Below are 22,745 nucleotides of genomic sequence, written 5' to 3' on the forward strand. Positions count from 1 at the left end.
TGTCCTTTTGGATGGGGTAGGACAATTTTTCACACCCCCCCCCGGCCTTCTGGCTAGGGCCTTATTCTTTTCTTTTTATGATTTGCACGTTTTGCACTCCACGTTTTTCGTTAGTTTGTCACGTTTTTTCATTTGGGTAGTGCGGCTGTCCCTAACGGGCCTTCCGTTCCCCAAACGTGACTGGGACTCTTCACCTTCTGGGGAGAGTCCCGGTTCCCTCGAGGGCAACCCCGAGCCGCAAGGCGGAGGGAAGCCTAAGTCGGGTCTCTCCAAAGCACGGGCTGCGGAGGACCCACCGTCCGAAACCCTTCCGGGGGTGGAGGAAAAGCGGGTCTCTCTAAGCTTCGGCGAAGAGGACCCACCGATCCCTTTTTTCCCTTCCTTGGCCTTATGGTTGAGGGGGGTTAGGGGAACCATGGGGCCTTTCTCCTTTGGGAGAGGGCCACACGTTCGTACGGCTGCCCCCTGTGCACGCGTTTAGTCACGTCACTGGTGGTGGTGGGAGCACACCTCGGGCTCCCTGAGTTTCTTCAAACTCATCTGTTCTTATCAGTTTAATATCTGATACGCCCCCTATCTGGGGGCCATATATTAAATGGATTTTTAGAACAGGGAGATGGAAGAAGAGCTTGCTCTGTCCACTCCACGCATTGACCTGGTATTGCAGTACTTCCAGGACCGGTGCACCTTCCTAATCTGTTATCCAAAAATAGACTATTTCCATTCCTGGCACTTGATTTGGAGTATCAATTGTTTGTGCACCTTTGTATTTAGAAATGCATGCATTTGCTGCTTCAAGGTTTAACCCTTGTGCATAAATACTTTGAAATCCTGCCTCCAGTGTATCATTTTGTGACTATTTCTTGACTCCTTGAATTGTACTTTCTGGAATCGAGGCAGTTAAATATTTTTACGTGACACTACACTTGATATCAGCATGTGCGGCCTAGGCAAAAGACCGGAAGCCTGCCTAAATTAAAGGACTTATCAATCGCTGCGACCTCCCAATAAATATGCAAACACTATGTGACTTACCTACGATCTTACCACGGAAACATCAACTGGATCACAGCAATGGCATTTTTGGACCCCCCTCCCTCTCCATTTGAAATGGCTTGGTTTTTTTTTTTTTCCTCTCTCTTTCTTTCTTTCTTTCTTTATTTCTTATATTTTTTTCTTTTCTTTTTGCGCGCTCTTTTCTCTCTTTTGTTTTGGGAATTTTTTTTCCTCATTTCTTTTGTTTTGGGAATTTTTTTTCCTCTTCCATTTTTTTTCCGAGCCAAACAATTGATGATCATTGAGAGGGGGGATTTAGAAAAAGTATCACTTACCTTCTTCGGACCATCATTTGGGTGGTAACTGCCAATAAAAGAAAACATTGGCCCACCCAGCTCACCTACACATGACTGTCCTGTCTGCCTGTCTGTTCCAAGTGACTGTCTGGCTGTCAGGTTCCGCCGGATTCCGAGTGAGCAGCTTGTGATGTCATAGAGGGCAGATTGTGATGTCACACAAAGGGTCCTGCCACATGAATGCCTGTCCATCTGACTGTCTACTACTGCTGCTGAATGGGCTCAAAACAGGAAAGCCGTCATTGCACCTGATTGTGCAAGATTCCTCCTTCTCCTCTGCAGCAGCTAGCTGATTGATTTAGTCAGCAGCAGTTCGTCAGGGACACAGGCAGGCATGCAGCAGCAAAGAGCGAGGAGACAGCTGGCTGCTGCTGCTTGCCTGTTGGTCGTCTGCCTAGTGGGTGTGTGTCTGTTGACGCGACGTCAACAGACGGGGCGGAGCACATGCAAATTTGGCCTCCTACCCAGCTGAGGCTCCCTTCCCGCCCGCCGACGACCTAATCACAAAATCAGTTGGATGGCTACTCGTCCTCCGGTCCCTGTCCAGCACTTCAAGTCCTAATCACACCTGCCGTACAGCCAGGTATCTTTCAGACTGCAACGACAAAGAAGTGATGTGTGTGTGTTAGATGTGTCCGTGGTGCTGATCTCCTCTCCACCAGTATTGCTGGCCGAATTCAGGTTCGCGCGGTTTGCTGGGAGCCCATTCGGGTTATCGCTTCTCGGCCTTTTGGCTAAGATCAAGTGTAGTATCTGTTCTTATCAGTTTAATATCTGATACGCCCCCTATCTGGGGGCCATATATTAAATGGATTTTTAGAACAGGGAGATGGAAGAAGAGCTTGCTCTGTCCACTCCACGCATTGACCTGGTATTGCAGTACTTCCAGGACCGGTGCACCTTCCTAATCTGTTATCCAAAAATAGACTATTTCCATTCCTGGCACTTGATTTGGAGTATCAATTGTTTGTGCACCTTTGTATTTAGAAATGCATGCATTTGCTGCTTCAAGGTTTAACCCTTGTGCATAAATACTTTGAAATCCTGCCTCCAGTGTATCATTTTGTGACTATTTCTTGACTCCTTGAATTGTACTTTCTGGAATCGAGGCAGTTAAATATTTTTACGTGACACTACACTTGATATCAGCATGTGCGGCCTAGGCAAAAGACCGGAAGCCTGCCTAAATTAAAGGACTTATCAATCGCTGCGACCTCCCAATAAATATGCAAACACTATGTGACTTACCTACGATCTTACCACGGAAACATCAACTGGATCACAGCAATGGCATTTTTGGACCCCCCTCCCTCTCCATTTGAAATGGCTTGGTTTTTTTTTTTTTCCTCTCTCTTTCTTTCTTTCTTTCTTTATTTCTTATATTTTTTTCTTTTCTTTTTGCGCGCTCTTTTCTCTCTTTTGTTTTGGGAATTTTTTTTCCTCATTTCTTTTGTTTTGGGAATTTTTTTTCCTCTTCCATTTTTTTTCCGAGCCAAACAATTGATGATCATTGAGAGGGGGGATTTAGAAAAAGTATCACTTACCTTCTTCGGACCATCATTTGGGTGGTAACTGCCAATAAAAGAAAACATTGGCCCACCCAGCTCACCTACACATGACTGTCCTGTCTGCCTGTCTGTTCCAAGTGACTGTCTGGCTGTCAGGTTCCGCCGGATTCCGAGTGAGCAGCTTGTGATGTCATAGAGGGCAGATTGTGATGTCACACAAAGGGTCCTGCCACATGAATGCCTGTCCATCTGACTGTCTACTACTGCTGCTGAATGGGCTCAAAACAGGAAAGCCGTCATTGCACCTGATTGTGCAAGATTCCTCCTTCTCCTCTGCAGCAGCTAGCTGATTGATTTAGTCAGCAGCAGTTCGTCAGGGACACAGGCAGGCATGCAGCAGCAAAGAGCGAGGAGACAGCTGGCTGCTGCTGCTTGCCTGTTGGTCGTCTGCCTAGTGGGTGTGTGTCTGTTGACGCGACGTCAACAGACGGGGCGGAGCACATGCAAATTTGGCCTCCTACCCAGCTGAGGCTCCCTTCCCGCCCGCCGACGACCTAATCACAAAATCAGTTGGATGGCTACTCGTCCTCCGGTCCCTGTCCAGCACTTCAAGTCCTAATCACACCTGCCGTACAGCCAGGTATCTTTCAGACTGCAACGACAAAGAAGTGATGTGTGTGTGTTAGATGTGTCCGTGGTGCTGATCTCCTCTCCACCAGTATTGCTGGCCGAATTCAGGTTCGCGCGGTTTGCTGGGAGCCCATTCGGGTTATCGCTTCTCGGCCTTTTGGCTAAGATCAAGTGTAGTATCTGTTCTTATCAGTTTAATATCTGATACGCCCCCTATCTGGGGGCCATATATTAAATGGATTTTTAGAACAGGGAGATGGAAGAAGAGCTTGCTCTGTCCACTCCACGCATTGACCTGGTATTGCAGTACTTCCAGGACCGGTGCACCTTCCTAATCTGTTATCCAAAAATAGACTATTTCCATTCCTGGCACTTGATTTGGAGTATCAATTGTTTGTGCACCTTTGTATTTAGAAATGCATGCATTTGCTGCTTCAAGGTTTAACCCTTGTGCATAAATACTTTGAAATCCTGCCTCCAGTGTATCATTTTGTGACTATTTCTTGACTCCTTGAATTGTACTTTCTGGAATCGAGGCAGTTAAATATTTTTACGTGACACTACACTTGATATCAGCATGTGCGGCCTAGGCAAAAGACCGGAAGCCTGCCTAAATTAAAGGACTTATCAATCGCTGCGACCTCCCAATAAATATGCAAACACTATGTGACTTACCTACGATCTTACCACGGAAACATCAACTGGATCACAGCAATGGCATTTTTGGACCCCCCTCCCTCTCCATTTGAAATGGCTTGGTTTTTTTTTTTTTCCTCTCTCTTTCTTTCTTTCTTTCTTTATTTCTTATATTTTTTTCTTTTCTTTTTGCGCGCTCTTTTCTCTCTTTTGTTTTGGGAATTTTTTTTCCTCATTTCTTTTGTTTTGGGAATTTTTTTTCCTCTTCCATTTTTTTTCCGAGCCAAACAATTGATGATCATTGAGAGGGGGGATTTAGAAAAAGTATCACTTACCTTCTTCGGACCATCATTTGGGTGGTAACTGCCAATAAAAGAAAACATTGGCCCACCCAGCTCACCTACACATGACTGTCCTGTCTGCCTGTCTGTTCCAAGTGACTGTCTGGCTGTCAGGTTCCGCCGGATTCCGAGTGAGCAGCTTGTGATGTCATAGAGGGCAGATTGTGATGTCACACAAAGGGTCCTGCCACATGAATGCCTGTCCATCTGACTGTCTACTACTGCTGCTGAATGGGCTCAAAACAGGAAAGCCGTCATTGCACCTGATTGTGCAAGATTCCTCCTTCTCCTCTGCAGCAGCTAGCTGATTGATTTAGTCAGCAGCAGTTCGTCAGGGACACAGGCAGGCATGCAGCAGCAAAGAGCGAGGAGACAGCTGGCTGCTGCTGCTTGCCTGTTGGTCGTCTGCCTAGTGGGTGTGTGTCTGTTGACGCGACGTCAACAGACGGGGCGGAGCACATGCAAATTTGGCCTCCTACCCAGCTGAGGCTCCCTTCCCGCCCGCCGACGACCTAATCACAAAATCAGTTGGATGGCTACTCGTCCTCCGGTCCCTGTCCAGCACTTCAAGTCCTAATCACACCTGCCGTACAGCCAGGTATCTTTCAGACTGCAACGACAAAGAAGTGATGTGTGTGTGTTAGATGTGTCCGTGGTGCTGATCTCCTCTCCACCAGTATTGCTGGCCGAATTCAGGTTCGCGCGGTTTGCTGGGAGCCCATTCGGGTTATCGCTTCTCGGCCTTTTGGCTAAGATCAAGTGTAGTATCTGTTCTTATCAGTTTAATATCTGATACGCCCCCTATCTGGGGGCCATATATTAAATGGATTTTTAGAACAGGGAGATGGAAGAAGAGCTTGCTCTGTCCACTCCACGCATTGACCTGGTATTGCAGTACTTCCAGGACCGGTGCACCTTCCTAATCTGTTATCCAAAAATAGACTATTTCCATTCCTGGCACTTGATTTGGAGTATCAATTGTTTGTGCACCTTTGTATTTAGAAATGCATGCATTTGCTGCTTCAAGGTTTAACCCTTGTGCATAAATACTTTGAAATCCTGCCTCCAGTGTATCATTTTGTGACTATTTCTTGACTCCTTGAATTGTACTTTCTGGAATCGAGGCAGTTAAATATTTTTACGTGACACTACACTTGATATCAGCATGTGCGGCCTAGGCAAAAGACCGGAAGCCTGCCTAAATTAAAGGACTTATCAATCGCTGCGACCTCCCAATAAATATGCAAACACTATGTGACTTACCTACGATCTTACCACGGAAACATCAACTGGATCACAGCAATGGCATTTTTGGACCCCCCTCCCTCTCCATTTGAAATGGCTTGGTTTTTTTTTTTTTCCTCTCTCTTTCTTTCTTTCTTTCTTTATTTCTTATATTTTTTTCTTTTCTTTTTGCGCGCTCTTTTCTCTCTTTTGTTTTGGGAATTTTTTTTCCTCATTTCTTTTGTTTTGGGAATTTTTTTTCCTCTTCCATTTTTTTTCCGAGCCAAACAATTGATGATCATTGAGAGGGGGGATTTAGAAAAAGTATCACTTACCTTCTTCGGACCATCATTTGGGTGGTAACTGCCAATAAAAGAAAACATTGGCCCACCCAGCTCACCTACACATGACTGTCCTGTCTGCCTGTCTGTTCCAAGTGACTGTCTGGCTGTCAGGTTCCGCCGGATTCCGAGTGAGCAGCTTGTGATGTCATAGAGGGCAGATTGTGATGTCACACAAAGGGTCCTGCCACATGAATGCCTGTCCATCTGACTGTCTACTACTGCTGCTGAATGGGCTCAAAACAGGAAAGCCGTCATTGCACCTGATTGTGCAAGATTCCTCCTTCTCCTCTGCAGCAGCTAGCTGATTGATTTAGTCAGCAGCAGTTCGTCAGGGACACAGGCAGGCATGCAGCAGCAAAGAGCGAGGAGACAGCTGGCTGCTGCTGCTTGCCTGTTGGTCGTCTGCCTAGTGGGTGTGTGTCTGTTGACGCGACGTCAACAGACGGGGCGGAGCACATGCAAATTTGGCCTCCTACCCAGCTGAGGCTCCCTTCCCGCCCGCCGACGACCTAATCACAAAATCAGTTGGATGGCTACTCGTCCTCCGGTCCCTGTCCAGCACTTCAAGTCCTAATCACACCTGCCGTACAGCCAGGTATCTTTCAGACTGCAACGACAAAGAAGTGATGTGTGTGTGTTAGATGTGTCCGTGGTGCTGATCTCCTCTCCACCAGTATTGCTGGCCGAATTCAGGTTCGCGCGGTTTGCTGGGAGCCCATTCGGGTTATCGCTTCTCGGCCTTTTGGCTAAGATCAAGTGTAGTATCTGTTCTTATCAGTTTAATATCTGATACGCCCCCTATCTGGGGGCCATATATTAAATGGATTTTTAGAACAGGGAGATGGAAGAAGAGCTTGCTCTGTCCACTCCACGCATTGACCTGGTATTGCAGTACTTCCAGGACCGGTGCACCTTCCTAATCTGTTATCCAAAAATAGACTATTTCCATTCCTGGCACTTGATTTGGAGTATCAATTGTTTGTGCACCTTTGTATTTAGAAATGCATGCATTTGCTGCTTCAAGGTTTAACCCTTGTGCATAAATACTTTGAAATCCTGCCTCCAGTGTATCATTTTGTGACTATTTCTTGACTCCTTGAATTGTACTTTCTGGAATCGAGGCAGTTAAATATTTTTACGTGACACTACACTTGATATCAGCATGTGCGGCCTAGGCAAAAGACCGGAAGCCTGCCTAAATTAAAGGACTTATCAATCGCTGCGACCTCCCAATAAATATGCAAACACTATGTGACTTACCTACGATCTTACCACGGAAACATCAACTGGATCACAGCAATGGCATTTTTGGACCCCCCTCCCTCTCCATTTGAAATGGCTTGGTTTTTTTTTTTTTCCTCTCTCTTTCTTTCTTTCTTTCTTTATTTCTTATATTTTTTTCTTTTCTTTTTGCGCGCTCTTTTCTCTCTTTTGTTTTGGGAATTTTTTTTCCTCATTTCTTTTGTTTTGGGAATTTTTTTTCCTCTTCCATTTTTTTTCCGAGCCAAACAATTGATGATCATTGAGAGGGGGGATTTAGAAAAAGTATCACTTACCTTCTTCGGACCATCATTTGGGTGGTAACTGCCAATAAAAGAAAACATTGGCCCACCCAGCTCACCTACACATGACTGTCCTGTCTGCCTGTCTGTTCCAAGTGACTGTCTGGCTGTCAGGTTCCGCCGGATTCCGAGTGAGCAGCTTGTGATGTCATAGAGGGCAGATTGTGATGTCACACAAAGGGTCCTGCCACATGAATGCCTGTCCATCTGACTGTCTACTACTGCTGCTGAATGGGCTCAAAACAGGAAAGCCGTCATTGCACCTGATTGTGCAAGATTCCTCCTTCTCCTCTGCAGCAGCTAGCTGATTGATTTAGTCAGCAGCAGTTCGTCAGGGACACAGGCAGGCATGCAGCAGCAAAGAGCGAGGAGACAGCTGGCTGCTGCTGCTTGCCTGTTGGTCGTCTGCCTAGTGGGTGTGTGTCTGTTGACGCGACGTCAACAGACGGGGCGGAGCACATGCAAATTTGGCCTCCTACCCAGCTGAGGCTCCCTTCCCGCCCGCCGACGACCTAATCACAAAATCAGTTGGATGGCTACTCGTCCTCCGGTCCCTGTCCAGCACTTCAAGTCCTAATCACACCTGCCGTACAGCCAGGTATCTTTCAGACTGCAACGACAAAGAAGTGATGTGTGTGTGTTAGATGTGTCCGTGGTGCTGATCTCCTCTCCACCAGTATTGCTGGCCGAATTCAGGTTCGCGCGGTTTGCTGGGAGCCCATTCGGGTTATCGCTTCTCGGCCTTTTGGCTAAGATCAAGTGTAGTATCTGTTCTTATCAGTTGGGTATGGACTGGCCTCTGGCAGAGAATAGAGAAAGGTGAGACTGAGTAGCTGCTCTGATGGGCGGAGGGTGTGGGACCCCTCTGTTTTTTCCCGGGAGTAGTGAAAAGTCTCACTAAGTATCTTCACCTCTGCCTTTGGTAGGAGGTGTTGTTTCCGTAAATCCACTGGTAAGAGGGGGGGAGAAACACTGGGCCTAGTAGTTTGACTCTCTTGACGGGGTTTGTAGCCCCCGAAGGATGAGTCAGCGAAAGGCTCAGTCTAGTATCCAATCCCAGGGAGCGGAGAAAGGTTGGGACTGAGTAGATGGCTCCTGTTCCAGAGGTTCGTAGCCTCTGATGGGGAGACCGCGAAAGGCCCAGCTTAGTACCTTAACCCTGGGAGCGGAGAAACACTGGGACTGAGTAGATTGCTCTTCCGGAGGGGGTGCAGCCCCTAAGGGAGTCTTTCGAAAGGCCCAGTGGAGTACCCATTCCCATGCCGGGGGCTGGAAAATGCCTGCTGGTGAGACGGAGAAAAGCTTGGTCGGACGCTGAAGGGTCGGCTGCCTGGAGTCCGAGGCTGCACTGTGCCCCCGGGGAAACTCGGGGGTGCCGGACATGCACGGGTGATCCCAAGTCACCTTGCACGAATGGCACTTGCACTGCGCACTTCCCTTTAGGTTAGCGCTTCACGTCCTTACCCTGTCCTTTTGGATGGGGTAGGACAATTTTTCACACCCCCCCCCGGCCTTCTGGCTAGGGCCTTATTCTTTTCTTTTTATGATTTGCACGTTTTGCACTTCACGTTTTTCGTTAGTTTGTCACGTTTTTTTCATTTGGGTAGTGCGGCTGTCCCTAACAGGCCTTCCGTTCCCCAAACGTGACTGGGACTCTTCACCTTTTGGGGAGAGTCCCGGTTCCCTCGAGGGCAACCCCGAGCCGCAAGGCGGAGGGAAGCCTAAGTCGGGTCTCTCCAAAGCACGGGCTGCGGAGGACCCACCGTCCGAAACCCTTCCGGGGGTGGAGGAAACGCGGGTCCCTCTGAGCTTCGGCGAAGAGGACCCACCGATCCCTTTTTTCCCTTCCTCGGCCTTATGGTTGAGGGGGGTCAGGGGAACCATGGGGCCTTTCTCCTTTGGGAGAGGGCCCACACGTTCGTACGGCTGCCCCCTGTGCACGCGTTTAGTCACGTCACTGGTGGTGGTGGGAGCACACCTCGGGCTCCCTGAGTTTCTTCAAACTCATCTGTTCTTATCAGTTTAATATCTGATACGCCCCCTATCTGGGGGCCATATATTAAATGGATTTTTAGAACAGGGAGATGGAAGAAGAGCTTGCTCTGTCCACTCCACGCATTGACCTGGTATTGCAGTACTTCCAGGACCGGTGCACCTTCCTAATCTGTTATCCAAAAATAGACTATTTCCATTCCTGGCACTTGATTTGGAGTATCAATTGTTTGTGCACCTTTGTATTTAGAAATGCATGCATTTGCTGCTTCAAGGTTTAACCCTTGTGCATAAATACTTTGAAATCCTGCCTCCAGTGTATCATTTTGTGACTATTTCTTGACTCCTTGAATTGTACTTTCTGGAATCGAGGCAGTTAAATATTTTTACGTGACACTACACTTGATATCAGCATGTGCGGCCTAGGCAAAAGACCGGAAGCCTGCCTAAATTAAAGGACTTATCAATCGCTGCGACCTCCCAATAAATATGCAAACACTATGTGACTTACCTACGATCTTACCACGGAAACATCAACTGGATCACAGCAATGGCATTTTTGGACCCCCCTCCCTCTCCATTTGAAATGGCTTGGTTTTTTTTTTTTTCCTCTCTCTTTCTTTCTTTCTTTCTTTATTTCTTATATTTTTTTCTTTTCTTTTTGCGCGCTCTTTTCTCTCTTTTGTTTTGGGAATTTTTTTTCCTCATTTCTTTTGTTTTGGGAATTTTTTTTCCTCTTCCATTTTTTTTCCGAGCCAAACAATTGATGATCATTGAGAGGGGGGATTTAGAAAAAGTATCACTTACCTTCTTCGGACCATCATTTGGGTGGTAACTGCCAATAAAAGAAAACATTGGCCCACCCAGCTCACCTACACATGACTGTCCTGTCTGCCTGTCTGTTCCAAGTGACTGTCTGGCTGTCAGGTTCCGCCGGATTCCGAGTGAGCAGCTTGTGATGTCATAGAGGGCAGATTGTGATGTCACACAAAGGGTCCTGCCACATGAATGCCTGTCCATCTGACTGTCTACTACTGCTGCTGAATGGGCTCAAAACAGGAAAGCCGTCATTGCACCTGATTGTGCAAGATTCCTCCTTCTCCTCTGCAGCAGCTAGCTGATTGATTTAGTCAGCAGCAGTTCGTCAGGGACACAGGCAGGCATGCAGCAGCAAAGAGCGAGGAGACAGCTGGCTGCTGCTGCTTGCCTGTTGGTCGTCTGCCTAGTGGGTGTGTGTCTGTTGACGCGACGTCAACAGACGGGGCGGAGCACATGCAAATTTGGCCTCCTACCCAGCTGAGGCTCCCTTCCCGCCCGCCGACGACCTAATCACAAAATCAGTTGGATGGCTACTCGTCCTCCGGTCCCTGTCCAGCACTTCAAGTCCTAATCACACCTGCCGTACAGCCAGGTATCTTTCAGACTGCAACGACAAAGAAGTGATGTGTGTGTGTTAGATGTGTCCGTGGTGCTGATCTCCTCTCCACCAGTATTGCTGGCCGAATTCAGGTTCGCGCGGTTTGCTGGGAGCCCATTCGGGTTATCGCTTCTCGGCCTTTTGGCTAAGATCAAGTGTAGTATCTGTTCTTATCAGTTTAATATCTGATACGCCCCCTATCTGGGGGCCATATATTAAATGGATTTTTAGAACAGGGAGATGGAAGAAGAGCTTGCTCTGTCCACTCCACGCATTGACCTGGTATTGCAGTACTTCCAGGACCGGTGCACCTTCCTAATCTGTTATCCAAAAATAGACTATTTCCATTCCTGGCACTTGATTTGGAGTATCAATTGTTTGTGCACCTTTGTATTTAGAAATGCATGCATTTGCTGCTTCAAGGTTTAACCCTTGTGCATAAATACTTTGAAATCCTGCCTCCAGTGTATCATTTTGTGACTATTTCTTGACTCCTTGAATTGTACTTTCTGGAATCGAGGCAGTTAAATATTTTTACGTGACACTACACTTGATATCAGCATGTGCGGCCTAGGCAAAAGACCGGAAGCCTGCCTAAATTAAAGGACTTATCAATCGCTGCGACCTCCCAATAAATATGCAAACACTATGTGACTTACCTACGATCTTACCACGGAAACATCAACTGGATCACAGCAATGGCATTTTTGGACCCCCCTCCCTCTCCATTTGAAATGGCTTGGTTTTTTTTTTTTTCCTCTCTCTTTCTTTCTTTCTTTCTTTATTTCTTATATTTTTTTCTTTTCTTTTTGCGCGCTCTTTTCTCTCTTTTGTTTTGGGAATTTTTTTTCCTCATTTCTTTTGTTTTGGGAATTTTTTTTCCTCTTCCATTTTTTTTCCGAGCCAAACAATTGATGATCATTGAGAGGGGGGATTTAGAAAAAGTATCACTTACCTTCTTCGGACCATCATTTGGGTGGTAACTGCCAATAAAAGAAAACATTGGCCCACCCAGCTCACCTACACATGACTGTCCTGTCTGCCTGTCTGTTCCAAGTGACTGTCTGGCTGTCAGGTTCCGCCGGATTCCGAGTGAGCAGCTTGTGATGTCATAGAGGGCAGATTGTGATGTCACACAAAGGGTCCTGCCACATGAATGCCTGTCCATCTGACTGTCTACTACTGCTGCTGAATGGGCTCAAAACAGGAAAGCCGTCATTGCACCTGATTGTGCAAGATTCCTCCTTCTCCTCTGCAGCAGCTAGCTGATTGATTTAGTCAGCAGCAGTTCGTCAGGGACACAGGCAGGCATGCAGCAGCAAAGAGCGAGGAGACAGCTGGCTGCTGCTGCTTGCCTGTTGGTCGTCTGCCTAGTGGGTGTGTGTCTGTTGACGCGACGTCAACAGACGGGGCGGAGCACATGCAAATTTGGCCTCCTACCCAGCTGAGGCTCCCTTCCCGCCCGCCGACGACCTAATCACAAAATCAGTTGGATGGCTACTCGTCCTCCGGTCCCTGTCCAGCACTTCAAGTCCTAATCACACCTGCCGTACAGCCAGGTATCTTTCAGACTGCAACGACAAAGAAGTGATGTGTGTGTGTTAGATGTGTCCGTGGTGCTGATCTCCTCTCCACCAGTATTGCTGGCCGAATTCAGGTTCGCGCGGTTTGCTGGGAGCCCATTCGGGTTATCGCTTCTCGGCCTTTTGGCTAAGATCAAGTGTAGTATCTGTTCTTATCAGTTTAATATCTGATACGCCCCCTATCTGGGGGCCATATATTAAATGGATTTTTAGAACAGGGAGATGGAAGAAGAGCTTGCTCTGTCCACTCCACGCATTGACCTGGTATTGCAGTACTTCCAGGACCGGTGCACCTTCCTAATCTGTTATCCAAAAATAGACTATTTCCATTCCTGGCACTTGATTTGGAGTATCAATTGTTTGTGCACCTTTGTATTTAGAAATGCATGCATTTGCTGCTTCAAGGTTTAACCCTTGTGCATAAATACTTTGAAATCCTGCCTCCAGTGTATCATTTTGTGACTATTTCTTGACTCCTTGAATTGTACTTTCTGGAATCGAGGCAGTTAAATATTTTTACGTGACACTACACTTGATATCAGCATGTGCGGCCTAGGCAAAAGACCGGAAGCCTGCCTAAATTAAAGGACTTATCAATCGCTGCGACCTCCCAATAAATATGCAAACACTATGTGACTTACCTACGATCTTACCACGGAAACATCAACTGGATCACAGCAATGGCATTTTTGGACCCCCCTCCCTCTCCATTTGAAATGGCTTGGTTTTTTTTTTTTTCCTCTCTCTTTCTTTCTTTCTTTCTTTATTTCTTATATTTTTTTCTTTTCTTTTTGCGCGCTCTTTTCTCTCTTTTGTTTTGGGAATTTTTTTTCCTCATTTCTTTTGTTTTGGGAATTTTTTTTCCTCTTCCATTTTTTTTCCGAGCCAAACAATTGATGATCATTGAGAGGGGGGATTTAGAAAAAGTATCACTTACCTTCTTCGGACCATCATTTGGGTGGTAACTGCCAATAAAAGAAAACATTGGCCCACCCAGCTCACCTACACATGACTGTCCTGTCTGCCTGTCTGTTCCAAGTGACTGTCTGGCTGTCAGGTTCCGCCGGATTCCGAGTGAGCAGCTTGTGATGTCATAGAGGGCAGATTGTGATGTCACACAAAGGGTCCTGCCACATGAATGCCTGTCCATCTGACTGTCTACTACTGCTGCTGAATGGGCTCAAAACAGGAAAGCCGTCATTGCACCTGATTGTGCAAGATTCCTCCTTCTCCTCTGCAGCAGCTAGCTGATTGATTTAGTCAGCAGCAGTTCGTCAGGGACACAGGCAGGCATGCAGCAGCAAAGAGCGAGGAGACAGCTGGCTGCTGCTGCTTGCCTGTTGGTCGTCTGCCTAGTGGGTGTGTGTCTGTTGACGCGACGTCAACAGACGGGGCGGAGCACATGCAAATTTGGCCTCCTACCCAGCTGAGGCTCCCTTCCCGCCCGCCGACGACCTAATCACAAAATCAGTTGGATGGCTACTCGTCCTCCGGTCCCTGTCCAGCACTTCAAGTCCTAATCACACCTGCCGTACAGCCAGGTATCTTTCAGACTGCAACGACAAAGAAGTGATGTGTGTGTGTTAGATGTGTCCGTGGTGCTGATCTCCTCTCCACCAGTATTGCTGGCCGAATTCAGGTTCGCGCGGTTTGCTGGGAGCCCATTCGGGTTATCGCTTCTCGGCCTTTTGGCTAAGATCAAGTGTAGTATCTGTTCTTATCAGTTTAATATCTGATACGCCCCCTATCTGGGGGCCATATATTAAATGGATTTTTAGAACAGGGAGATGGAAGAAGAGCTTGCTCTGTCCACTCCACGCATTGACCTGGTATTGCAGTACTTCCAGGACCGGTGCACCTTCCTAATCTGTTATCCAAAAATAGACTATTTCCATTCCTGGCACTTGATTTGGAGTATCAATTGTTTGTGCACCTTTGTATTTAGAAATGCATGCATTTGCTGCTTCAAGGTTTAACCCTTGTGCATAAATACTTTGAAATCCTGCCTCCAGTGTATCATTTTGTGACTATTTCTTGACTCCTTGAATTGTACTTTCTGGAATCGAGGCAGTTAAATATTTTTACGTGACACTACACTTGATATCAGCATGTGCGGCCTAGGCAAAAGACCGGAAGCCTGCCTAAATTAAAGGACTTATCAATCGCTGCGACCTCCCAATAAATATGCAAACACTATGTGACTTACCTACGATCTTACCACGGAAACATCAACTGGATCACAGCAATGGCATTTTTGGACCCCCCTCCCTCTCCATTTGAAATGGCTTGGTTTTTTTTTTTTTCCTCTCTCTTTCTTTCTTTCTTTCTTTATTTCTTATATTTTTTTCTTTTCTTTTTGCGCGCTCTTTTCTCTCTTTTGTTTTGGGAATTTTTTTTCCTCATTTCTTTTGTTTTGGGAATTTTTTTTCCTCTTCCATTTTTTTTCCGAGCCAAACAATTGATGATCATTGAGAGGGGGGATTTAGAAAAAGTATCACTTACCTTCTTCGGACCATCATTTGGGTGGTAACTGCCAATAAAAGAAAACATTGGCCCACCCAGCTCACCTACACATGACTGTCCTGTCTGCCTGTCTGTTCCAAGTGACTGTCTGGCTGTCAGGTTCCGCCGGATTCCGAGTGAGCAGCTTGTGATGTCATAGAGGGCAGATTGTGATGTCACACAAAGGGTCCTGCCACATGAATGCCTGTCCATCTGACTGTCTACTACTGCTGCTGAATGGGCTCAAAACAGGAAAGCCGTCATTGCACCTGATTGTGCAAGATTCCTCCTTCTCCTCTGCAGCAGCTAGCTGATTGATTTAGTCAGCAGCAGTTCGTCAGGGACACAGGCAGGCATGCAGCAGCAAAGAGCGAGGAGACAGCTGGCTGCTGCTGCTTGCCTGTTGGTCGTCTGCCTAGTGGGTGTGTGTCTGTTGACGCGACGTCAACAGACGGGGCGGAGCACATGCAAATTTGGCCTCCTACCCAGCTGAGGCTCCCTTCCCGCCCGCCGACGACCTAATCACAAAATCAGTTGGATGGCTACTCGTCCTCCGGTCCCTGTCCAGCACTTCAAGTCCTAATCACACCTGCCGTACAGCCAGGTATCTTTCAGACTGCAACGACAAAGAAGTGATGTGTGTGTGTTAGATGTGTCCGTGGTGCTGATCTCCTCTCCACCAGTATTGCTGGCCGAATTCAGGTTCGCGCGGTTTGCTGGGAGCCCATTCGGGTTATCGCTTCTCGGCCTTTTGGCTAAGATCAAGTGTAGTATCTGTTCTTATCAGTTTAATATCTGATACGCCCCCTATCTGGGGGCCATATATTAAATGGATTTTTAGAACAGGGAGATGGAAGAAGAGCTTGCTCTGTCCACTCCACGCATTGACCTGGTATTGCAGTACTTCCAGGACCGGTGCACCTTCCTAATCTGTTATCCAAAAATAGACTATTTCCATTCCTGGCACTTGATTTGGAGTATCAATTGTTTGTGCACCTTTGTATTTAGAAATGCATGCATTTGCTGCTTCAAGGTTTAACCCTTGTGCATAAATACTTTGAAATCCTGCCTCCAGTGTATCATTTTGTGACTATTTCTTGACTCCTTGAATTGTACTTTCTGGAATCGAGGCAGTTAAATATTTTTACGTGACACTACACTTGATATCAGCATGTGCGGCCTAGGCAAAAGACCGGAAGCCTGCCTAAATTAAAGGACTTATCAATCGCTGCGACCTCCCAATAAATATGCAAACACTATGTGACTTACCTACGATCTTACCACGGAAACATCAACTGGATCACAGCAATGGCATTTTTGGACCCCCCTCCCTCTCCATTTGAAATGGCTTGGTTTTTTTTTTTTTCCTCTCTCTTTCTTTCTTTCTTTCTTTATTTCTTATATTTTTTTCTTTTCTTTTTGCGCGCTCTTTTCTCTCTTTTGTTTTGGGAATTTTTTTTCCTCATTTCTTTTGTTTTGGGAATTTTTTTTCCTCTTCCATTTTTTTTCCGAGCCAAACAATTGATGATCATTGAGAGGGGGGATTTAGAAAAAGTATCACTTACCTTCTTCGGACCATCATTTGGGTGGTAACTGCCAATAAAAGAAAACATTGGCCCACCCAGCTCACCTACACATGACTGTCCTGTCTGCCTGTCTGTTCCAAGTGACTGTCTGGCTGTCAGGTTCCGCCGGATTCCGAGTGAGCAGCTTGTGATGTCATAGAGGGCAGATTGTGATGTCACACAAAGGGTCCTGCCACATGAATGCCTGTCCATCTGACTGTCTACTACTGCTGCTGAATGGGCTCAAAACAGGAAAGCCGTCATTGCACCTGATTGTGCAAGATTCCTCCTTCTCCTCTGCAGCAGCTAGCTGATTGATTTAGTCAGCAGCAGTTCGTCAGGGACACAGGCAGGCATGCAGCAGCAAAGAGCGAGGAGACAGCTGGCTGCTGCTGCTTGCCTGTTGGTCGTCTGCCTAGTGGGTGTGTGTCTGTTGACGCGACGTCAACAGACGGGGCGGAGCACATGCAAATTTGGCCTCCTACCCAGCTGAGGCTCCCTTCCCGCCCGCCGACGACCTAATCACAAAATCAGTTGGATGGCTACTCGTCCTCCGGTCCCTGTCCAGCACTTCAAGTCCTAATCACACCTGCCGTACAGCCAGGTATCTTTCAGACTGCAACGACAAAGAAGTGATGTGTGTGTGTTAGATGTGTCCGTGGTGCTGATCTCCTCTCCACCAGTATTGCTGGCCGAATTCAGGTTCGCGCGGTTTGCTGGGAGCCCATTCGGGTTATCGCTTCTCGGCCTTTTGGCTAAGATCAAGTGTAGTATCTGTTCTTATCAGTTTAATATCTGATACGCCCCCTATCTGGGGGCCATATATTAAATGGATTTTTAGAACAGGGAGATGGAAGAAGAGCTTGCTCTGTCCACTCCACGCATTGACCTGGTATTGCAGTACTTCCAGGACCGGTGCACCTTCCTAATCTGTTATCCAAAAATAGACTATTTCCATTCCTGGCACTTGATTTGGAGTATCAATTGTTTGTGCACCTTTGTATTTAGAAATGCATGCATTTGCTGCTTCAAGGTTTAACCCTTGTGCATAAATACTTTGAAATCCTGCCTCCAGTGTATCATTTTGTGACTATTTCTTGACTCCTTGAATTGTACTTTCTGGAATCGAGGCAGTTAAATATTTTTACGTGACACTACACTTGATATCAGCATGTGCGGCCTAGGCAAAAGACCGGAAGCCTGCCTAAATTAAAGGACTTATCAATCGCTGCGACCTCCCAATAAATATGCAAACACTATGTGACTTACCTACGATCTTACCACGGAAACATCAACTGGATCACAGCAATGGCATTTTTGGACCCCCCTCCCTCTCCATTTGAAATGGCTTGGTTTTTTTTTTTTTCCTCTCTCTTTCTTTCTTTCTTTCTTTATTTCTTATATTTTTTTCTTTTCTTTTTGCGCGCTCTTTTCTCTCTTTTGTTTTGGGAATTTTTTTTCCTCATTTCTTTTGTTTTGGGAATTTTTTTTCCTCTTCCATTTTTTTTCCGAGCCAAACAATTGATGATCATTGAGAGGGGGGATTTAGAAAAAGTATCACTTACCTTCTTCGGACCATCATTTGGGTGGTAACTGCCAATAAAAGAAAACATTGGCCCACCCAGCTCACCTACACATGACTGTCCTGTCTGCCTGTCTGTTCCAAGTGACTGTCTGGCTGTCAGGTTCCGCCGGATTCCGAGTGAGCAGCTTGTGATGTCATAGAGGGCAGATTGTGATGTCACACAAAGGGTCCTGCCACATGAATGCCTGTCCATCTGACTGTCTACTACTGCTGCTGAATGGGCTCAAAACAGGAAAGCCGTCATTGCACCTGATTGTGCAAGATTCCTCCTTCTCCTCTGCAGCAGCTAGCTGATTGATTTAGTCAGCAGCAGTTCGTCAGGGACACAGGCAGGCATGCAGCAGCAAAGAGCGAGGAGACAGCTGGCTGCTGCTGCTTGCCTGTTGGTCGTCTGCCTAGTGGGTGTGTGTCTGTTGACGCGACGTCAACAGACGGGGCGGAGCACATGCAAATTTGGCCTCCTACCCAGCTGAGGCTCCCTTCCCGCCCGCCGACGACCTAATCACAAAATCAGTTGGATGGCTACTCGTCCTCCGGTCCCTGTCCAGCACTTCAAGTCCTAATCACACCTGCCGTACAGCCAGGTATCTTTCAGACTGCAACGACAAAGAAGTGATGTGTGTGTGTTAGATGTGTCCGTGGTGCTGATCTCCTCTCCACCAGTATTGCTGGCCGAATTCAGGTTCGCGCGGTTTGCTGGGAGCCCATTCGGGTTATCGCTTCTCGGCCTTTTGGCTAAGATCAAGTGTAGTATCTGTTCTTATCAGTTTAATATCTGATACGCCCCCTATCTGGGGGCCATATATTAAATGGATTTTTAGAACAGGGAGATGGAAGAAGAGCTTGCTCTGTCCACTCCACGCATTGACCTGGTATTGCAGTACTTCCAGGACCGGTGCACCTTCCTAATCTGTTATCCAAAAATAGACTATTTCCATTCCTGGCACTTGATTTGGAGTATCAATTGTTTGTGCACCTTTGTATTTAGAAATGCATGCATTTGCTGCTTCAAGGTTTAACCCTTGTGCATAAATACTTTGAAATCCTGCCTCCAGTGTATCATTTTGTGACTATTTCTTGACTCCTTGAATTGTACTTTCTGGAATCGAGGCAGTTAAATATTTTTACGTGACACTACACTTGATATCAGCATGTGCGGCCTAGGCAAAAGACCGGAAGCCTGCCTAAATTAAAGGACTTATCAATCGCTGCGACCTCCCAATAAATATGCAAACACTATGTGACTTACCTACGATCTTACCACGGAAACATCAACTGGATCACAGCAATGGCATTTTTGGACCCCCCTCCCTCTCCATTTGAAATGGCTTGGTTTTTTTTTTTTTCCTCTCTCTTTCTTTCTTTCTTTCTTTATTTCTTATATTTTTTTCTTTTCTTTTTGCGCGCTCTTTTCTCTCTTTTGTTTTGGGAATTTTTTTTCCTCATTTCTTTTGTTTTGGGAATTTTTTTTCCTCTTCCATTTTTTTTCCGAGCCAAACAATTGATGATCATTGAGAGGGGGGATTTAGAAAAAGTATCACTTACCTTCTTCGGACCATCATTTGGGTGGTAACTGCCAATAAAAGAAAACATTGGCCCACCCAGCTCACCTACACATGACTGTCCTGTCTGCCTGTCTGTTCCAAGTGACTGTCTGGCTGTCAGGTTCCGCCGGATTCCGAGTGAGCAGCTTGTGATGTCATAGAGGGCAGATTGTGATGTCACACAAAGGGTCCTGCCACATGAATGCCTGTCCATCTGACTGTCTACTACTGCTGCTGAATGGGCTCAAAACAGGAAAGCCGTCATTGCACCTGATTGTGCAAGATTCCTCCTTCTCCTCTGCAGCAGCTAGCTGATTGATTTAGTCAGCAGCAGTTCGTCAGGGACACAGGCAGGCATGCAGCAGCAAAGAGCGAGGAGACAGCTGGCTGCTGCTGCTTGCCTGTTGGTCGTCTGCCTAGTGGGTGTGTGTCTGTTGACGCGACGTCAACAGACGGGGCGGAGCACATGCAAATTTGGCCTCCTACCCAGCTGAGGCTCCCTTCCCGCCCGCCGACGACCTAATCACAAAATCAGTTGGATGGCTACTCGTCCTCCGGTCCCTGTCCAGCACTTCAAGTCCTAATCACACCTGCCGTACAGCCAGGTATCTTTCAGACTGCAACGACAAAGAAGTGATGTGTGTGTGTTAGATGTGTCCGTGGTGCTGATCTCCTCTCCACCAGTATTGCTGGCCGAATTCAGGTTCGCGCGGTTTGCTGGGAGCCCATTCGGGTTATCGCTTCTCGGCCTTTTGGCTAAGATCAAGTGTAGTATCTGTTCTTATCAGTTTAATATCTGATACGCCCCCTATCTGGGGGCCATATATTAAATGGATTTTTAGAACAGGGAGATGGAAGAAGAGCTTGCTCTGTCCACTCCACGCATTGACCTGGTATTGCAGTACTTCCAGGACCGGTGCACCTTCCTAATCTGTTATCCAAAAATAGACTATTTCCATTCCTGGCACTTGATTTGGAGTATCAATTGTTTGTGCACCTTTGTATTTAGAAATGCATGCATTTGCTGCTTCAAGGTTTAACCCTTGTGCATAAATACTTTGAAATCCTGCCTCCAGTGTATCATTTTGTGACTATTTCTTGACTCCTTGAATTGTACTTTCTGGAATCGAGGCAGTTAAATATTTTTACGTGACACTACACTTGATATCAGCATGTGCGGCCTAGGCAAAAGACCGGAAGCCTGCCTAAATTAAAGGACTTATCAATCGCTGCGACCTCCCAATAAATATGCAAACACTATGTGACTTACCTACGATCTTACCACGGAAACATCAACTGGATCACAGCAATGGCATTTTTGGACCCCCCTCCCTCTCCATTTGAAATGGCTTGGTTTTTTTTTTTTTCCTCTCTCTTTCTTTCTTTCTTTCTTTATTTCTTATATTTTTTTCTTTTCTTTTTGCGCGCTCTTTTCTCTCTTTTGTTTTGGGAATTTTTTTTCCTCATTTCTTTTGTTTTGGGAATTTTTTTTCCTCTTCCATTTTTTTTCCGAGCCAAACAATTGATGATCATTGAGAGGGGGGATTTAGAAAAAGTATCACTTACCTTCTTCGGACCATCATTTGGGTGGTAACTGCCAATAAAAGAAAACATTGGCCCACCCAGCTCACCTACACATGACTGTCCTGTCTGCCTGTCTGTTCCAAGTGACTGTCTGGCTGTCAGGTTCCGCCGGATTCCGAGTGAGCAGCTTGTGATGTCATAGAGGGCAGATTGTGATGTCACACAAAGGGTCCTGCCACATGAATGCCTGTCCATCTGACTGTCTACTACTGCTGCTGAATGGGCTCAAAACAGGAAAGCCGTCATTGCACCTGATTGTGCAAGATTCCTCCTTCTCCTCTGCAGCAGCTAGCTGATTGATTTAGTCAGCAGCAGTTCGTCAGGGACACAGGCAGGCATGCAGCAGCAAAGAGCGAGGAGACAGCTGGCTGCTGCTGCTTGCCTGTTGGTCGTCTGCCTAGTGGGTGTGTGTCTGTTGACGCGACGTCAACAGACGGGGCGGAGCACATGCAAATTTGGCCTCCTACCCAGCTGAGGCTCCCTTCCCGCCCGCCGACGACCTAATCACAAAATCAGTTGGATGGCTACTCGTCCTCCGGTCCCTGTCCAGCACTTCAAGTCCTAATCACACCTGCCGTACAGCCAGGTATCTTTCAGACTGCAACGACAAAGAAGTGATGTGTGTGTGTTAGATGTGTCCGTGGTGCTGATCTCCTCTCCACCAGTATTGCTGGCCGAATTCAGGTTCGCGCGGTTTGCTGGGAGCCCATTCGGGTTATCGCTTCTCGGCCTTTTGGCTAAGATCAAGTGTAGTATCTGTTCTTATCAGTTTATTCTGAGAGGCAGCTCTGCTCCTTGTTTCTTGGACCGACAACGGTCCTTCTCAGGGCTACCGCTGCCAGGCCGAGAAGAGCGAATTGAGCGAAGACGTCGAGACTGCGAGGAGGAGAAAACATCGCCAGAAGAGGGAGAAGCCGGAGAAGACTGAGGCTCAGACTTGCTCTGCTGCCCTCCGAAGCGACTGCCGACCCCTCCGCCTCTCGACGCCGAGGAAGAAGCTCCGCCCCCGACTGCTAGGAGAAGAGGATTTCGCCTGAGGAGGGAGATCAACGCACCCTAGCCACCTGGGAGAGGCAGACTTGTTTGCTCTGCCCTCTCGAAGCCTTGCAGCACTCCCGAGCTGCCTAGGAGGGTCAGACTTTTCTGCTCTGCCCTCTGAAGCCTCCACCGCTCCGGAGCCGCCGCCGAGGGTCAGACTTTCTGCTCTGCCCTCCGAAGCTCTGCAACGCTCCCCAGCCTCCGTGGAGGGTTAGACTTGCTTTGCTCTGCCCTCTGAAGCCGTGCATCGCTCTCTAGCCACCTTGGAGGGTTAGACTTGTGTTGCTCTGCCCTCTGAAGAGATTTCCTCCTTCCCCTCCTGCCGGGGTCCCGGAAAA

General features: G+C 47.1%; 11 non-coding genes and 4 pseudogenes across 11 annotated transcripts; all 15 read left to right on the forward strand.

The window, feature by feature from the left end:
• Window positions 1-516: 516 nt before the first annotated feature.
• On the forward strand, window positions 517-692 carry LOC146055116 (U2 spliceosomal RNA; annotated as a pseudogene).
• A 1,374-nt stretch (window positions 693-2,066) lies between these two features.
• Window positions 2,067-2,257, forward strand: LOC146055147 (U2 spliceosomal RNA). Its single transcript, XR_014468478.1, has one exon. It is a non-coding gene; the product is annotated as a U2 spliceosomal RNA (small nuclear RNA).
• A 1,374-nt stretch (window positions 2,258-3,631) lies between these two features.
• LOC146055148 (U2 spliceosomal RNA) lies at window positions 3,632-3,822 on the forward strand. The gene has a single exon (XR_014468479.1). It is a non-coding gene; the product is annotated as a U2 spliceosomal RNA (small nuclear RNA).
• A 1,374-nt stretch (window positions 3,823-5,196) lies between these two features.
• On the forward strand, window positions 5,197-5,387 carry LOC146055149 (U2 spliceosomal RNA). The gene has a single exon (XR_014468480.1). It is a non-coding gene; the product is annotated as a U2 spliceosomal RNA (small nuclear RNA).
• A 1,374-nt stretch (window positions 5,388-6,761) lies between these two features.
• On the forward strand, window positions 6,762-6,952 carry LOC146055150 (U2 spliceosomal RNA). Its single transcript, XR_014468481.1, has one exon. It is a non-coding gene; the product is annotated as a U2 spliceosomal RNA (small nuclear RNA).
• A 1,374-nt stretch (window positions 6,953-8,326) lies between these two features.
• On the forward strand, window positions 8,327-8,463 carry LOC146055126 (U2 spliceosomal RNA; annotated as a pseudogene).
• A 1,118-nt stretch (window positions 8,464-9,581) lies between these two features.
• LOC146055119 (U2 spliceosomal RNA) lies at window positions 9,582-9,757 on the forward strand (annotated as a pseudogene).
• Window positions 9,758-11,131: 1,374 nt separating this feature from the next.
• Window positions 11,132-11,322, forward strand: LOC146055152 (U2 spliceosomal RNA). The gene has a single exon (XR_014468482.1). It is a non-coding gene; the product is annotated as a U2 spliceosomal RNA (small nuclear RNA).
• Window positions 11,323-12,696: 1,374 nt separating this feature from the next.
• LOC146055154 (U2 spliceosomal RNA) lies at window positions 12,697-12,887 on the forward strand. The gene has a single exon (XR_014468484.1). It is a non-coding gene; the product is annotated as a U2 spliceosomal RNA (small nuclear RNA).
• A 1,374-nt stretch (window positions 12,888-14,261) lies between these two features.
• Window positions 14,262-14,452, forward strand: LOC146055155 (U2 spliceosomal RNA). The gene has a single exon (XR_014468485.1). It is a non-coding gene; the product is annotated as a U2 spliceosomal RNA (small nuclear RNA).
• Window positions 14,453-15,826: 1,374 nt separating this feature from the next.
• On the forward strand, window positions 15,827-16,017 carry LOC146055156 (U2 spliceosomal RNA). The gene has a single exon (XR_014468486.1). It is a non-coding gene; the product is annotated as a U2 spliceosomal RNA (small nuclear RNA).
• A 1,374-nt stretch (window positions 16,018-17,391) lies between these two features.
• On the forward strand, window positions 17,392-17,582 carry LOC146055157 (U2 spliceosomal RNA). Its single transcript, XR_014468487.1, has one exon. It is a non-coding gene; the product is annotated as a U2 spliceosomal RNA (small nuclear RNA).
• Window positions 17,583-18,956: 1,374 nt separating this feature from the next.
• On the forward strand, window positions 18,957-19,147 carry LOC146055158 (U2 spliceosomal RNA). Its single transcript, XR_014468488.1, has one exon. It is a non-coding gene; the product is annotated as a U2 spliceosomal RNA (small nuclear RNA).
• Window positions 19,148-20,521: 1,374 nt separating this feature from the next.
• Window positions 20,522-20,712, forward strand: LOC146055159 (U2 spliceosomal RNA). Its single transcript, XR_014468489.1, has one exon. It is a non-coding gene; the product is annotated as a U2 spliceosomal RNA (small nuclear RNA).
• A 1,374-nt stretch (window positions 20,713-22,086) lies between these two features.
• LOC146055123 (U2 spliceosomal RNA) lies at window positions 22,087-22,193 on the forward strand (annotated as a pseudogene).
• Window positions 22,194-22,745: the final 552 nt, after the last annotated feature.

The sequence above is a fragment of the Crinia signifera genome, unplaced genomic scaffold, assembly GCF_055691185.1.
Source record: "Crinia signifera unplaced genomic scaffold, ASM5569118v1 HAP2_SCAFFOLD_333, whole genome shotgun sequence".
NCBI classification, from domain to species: Eukaryota; Metazoa; Chordata; class Amphibia; order Anura; family Myobatrachidae; genus Crinia; species Crinia signifera.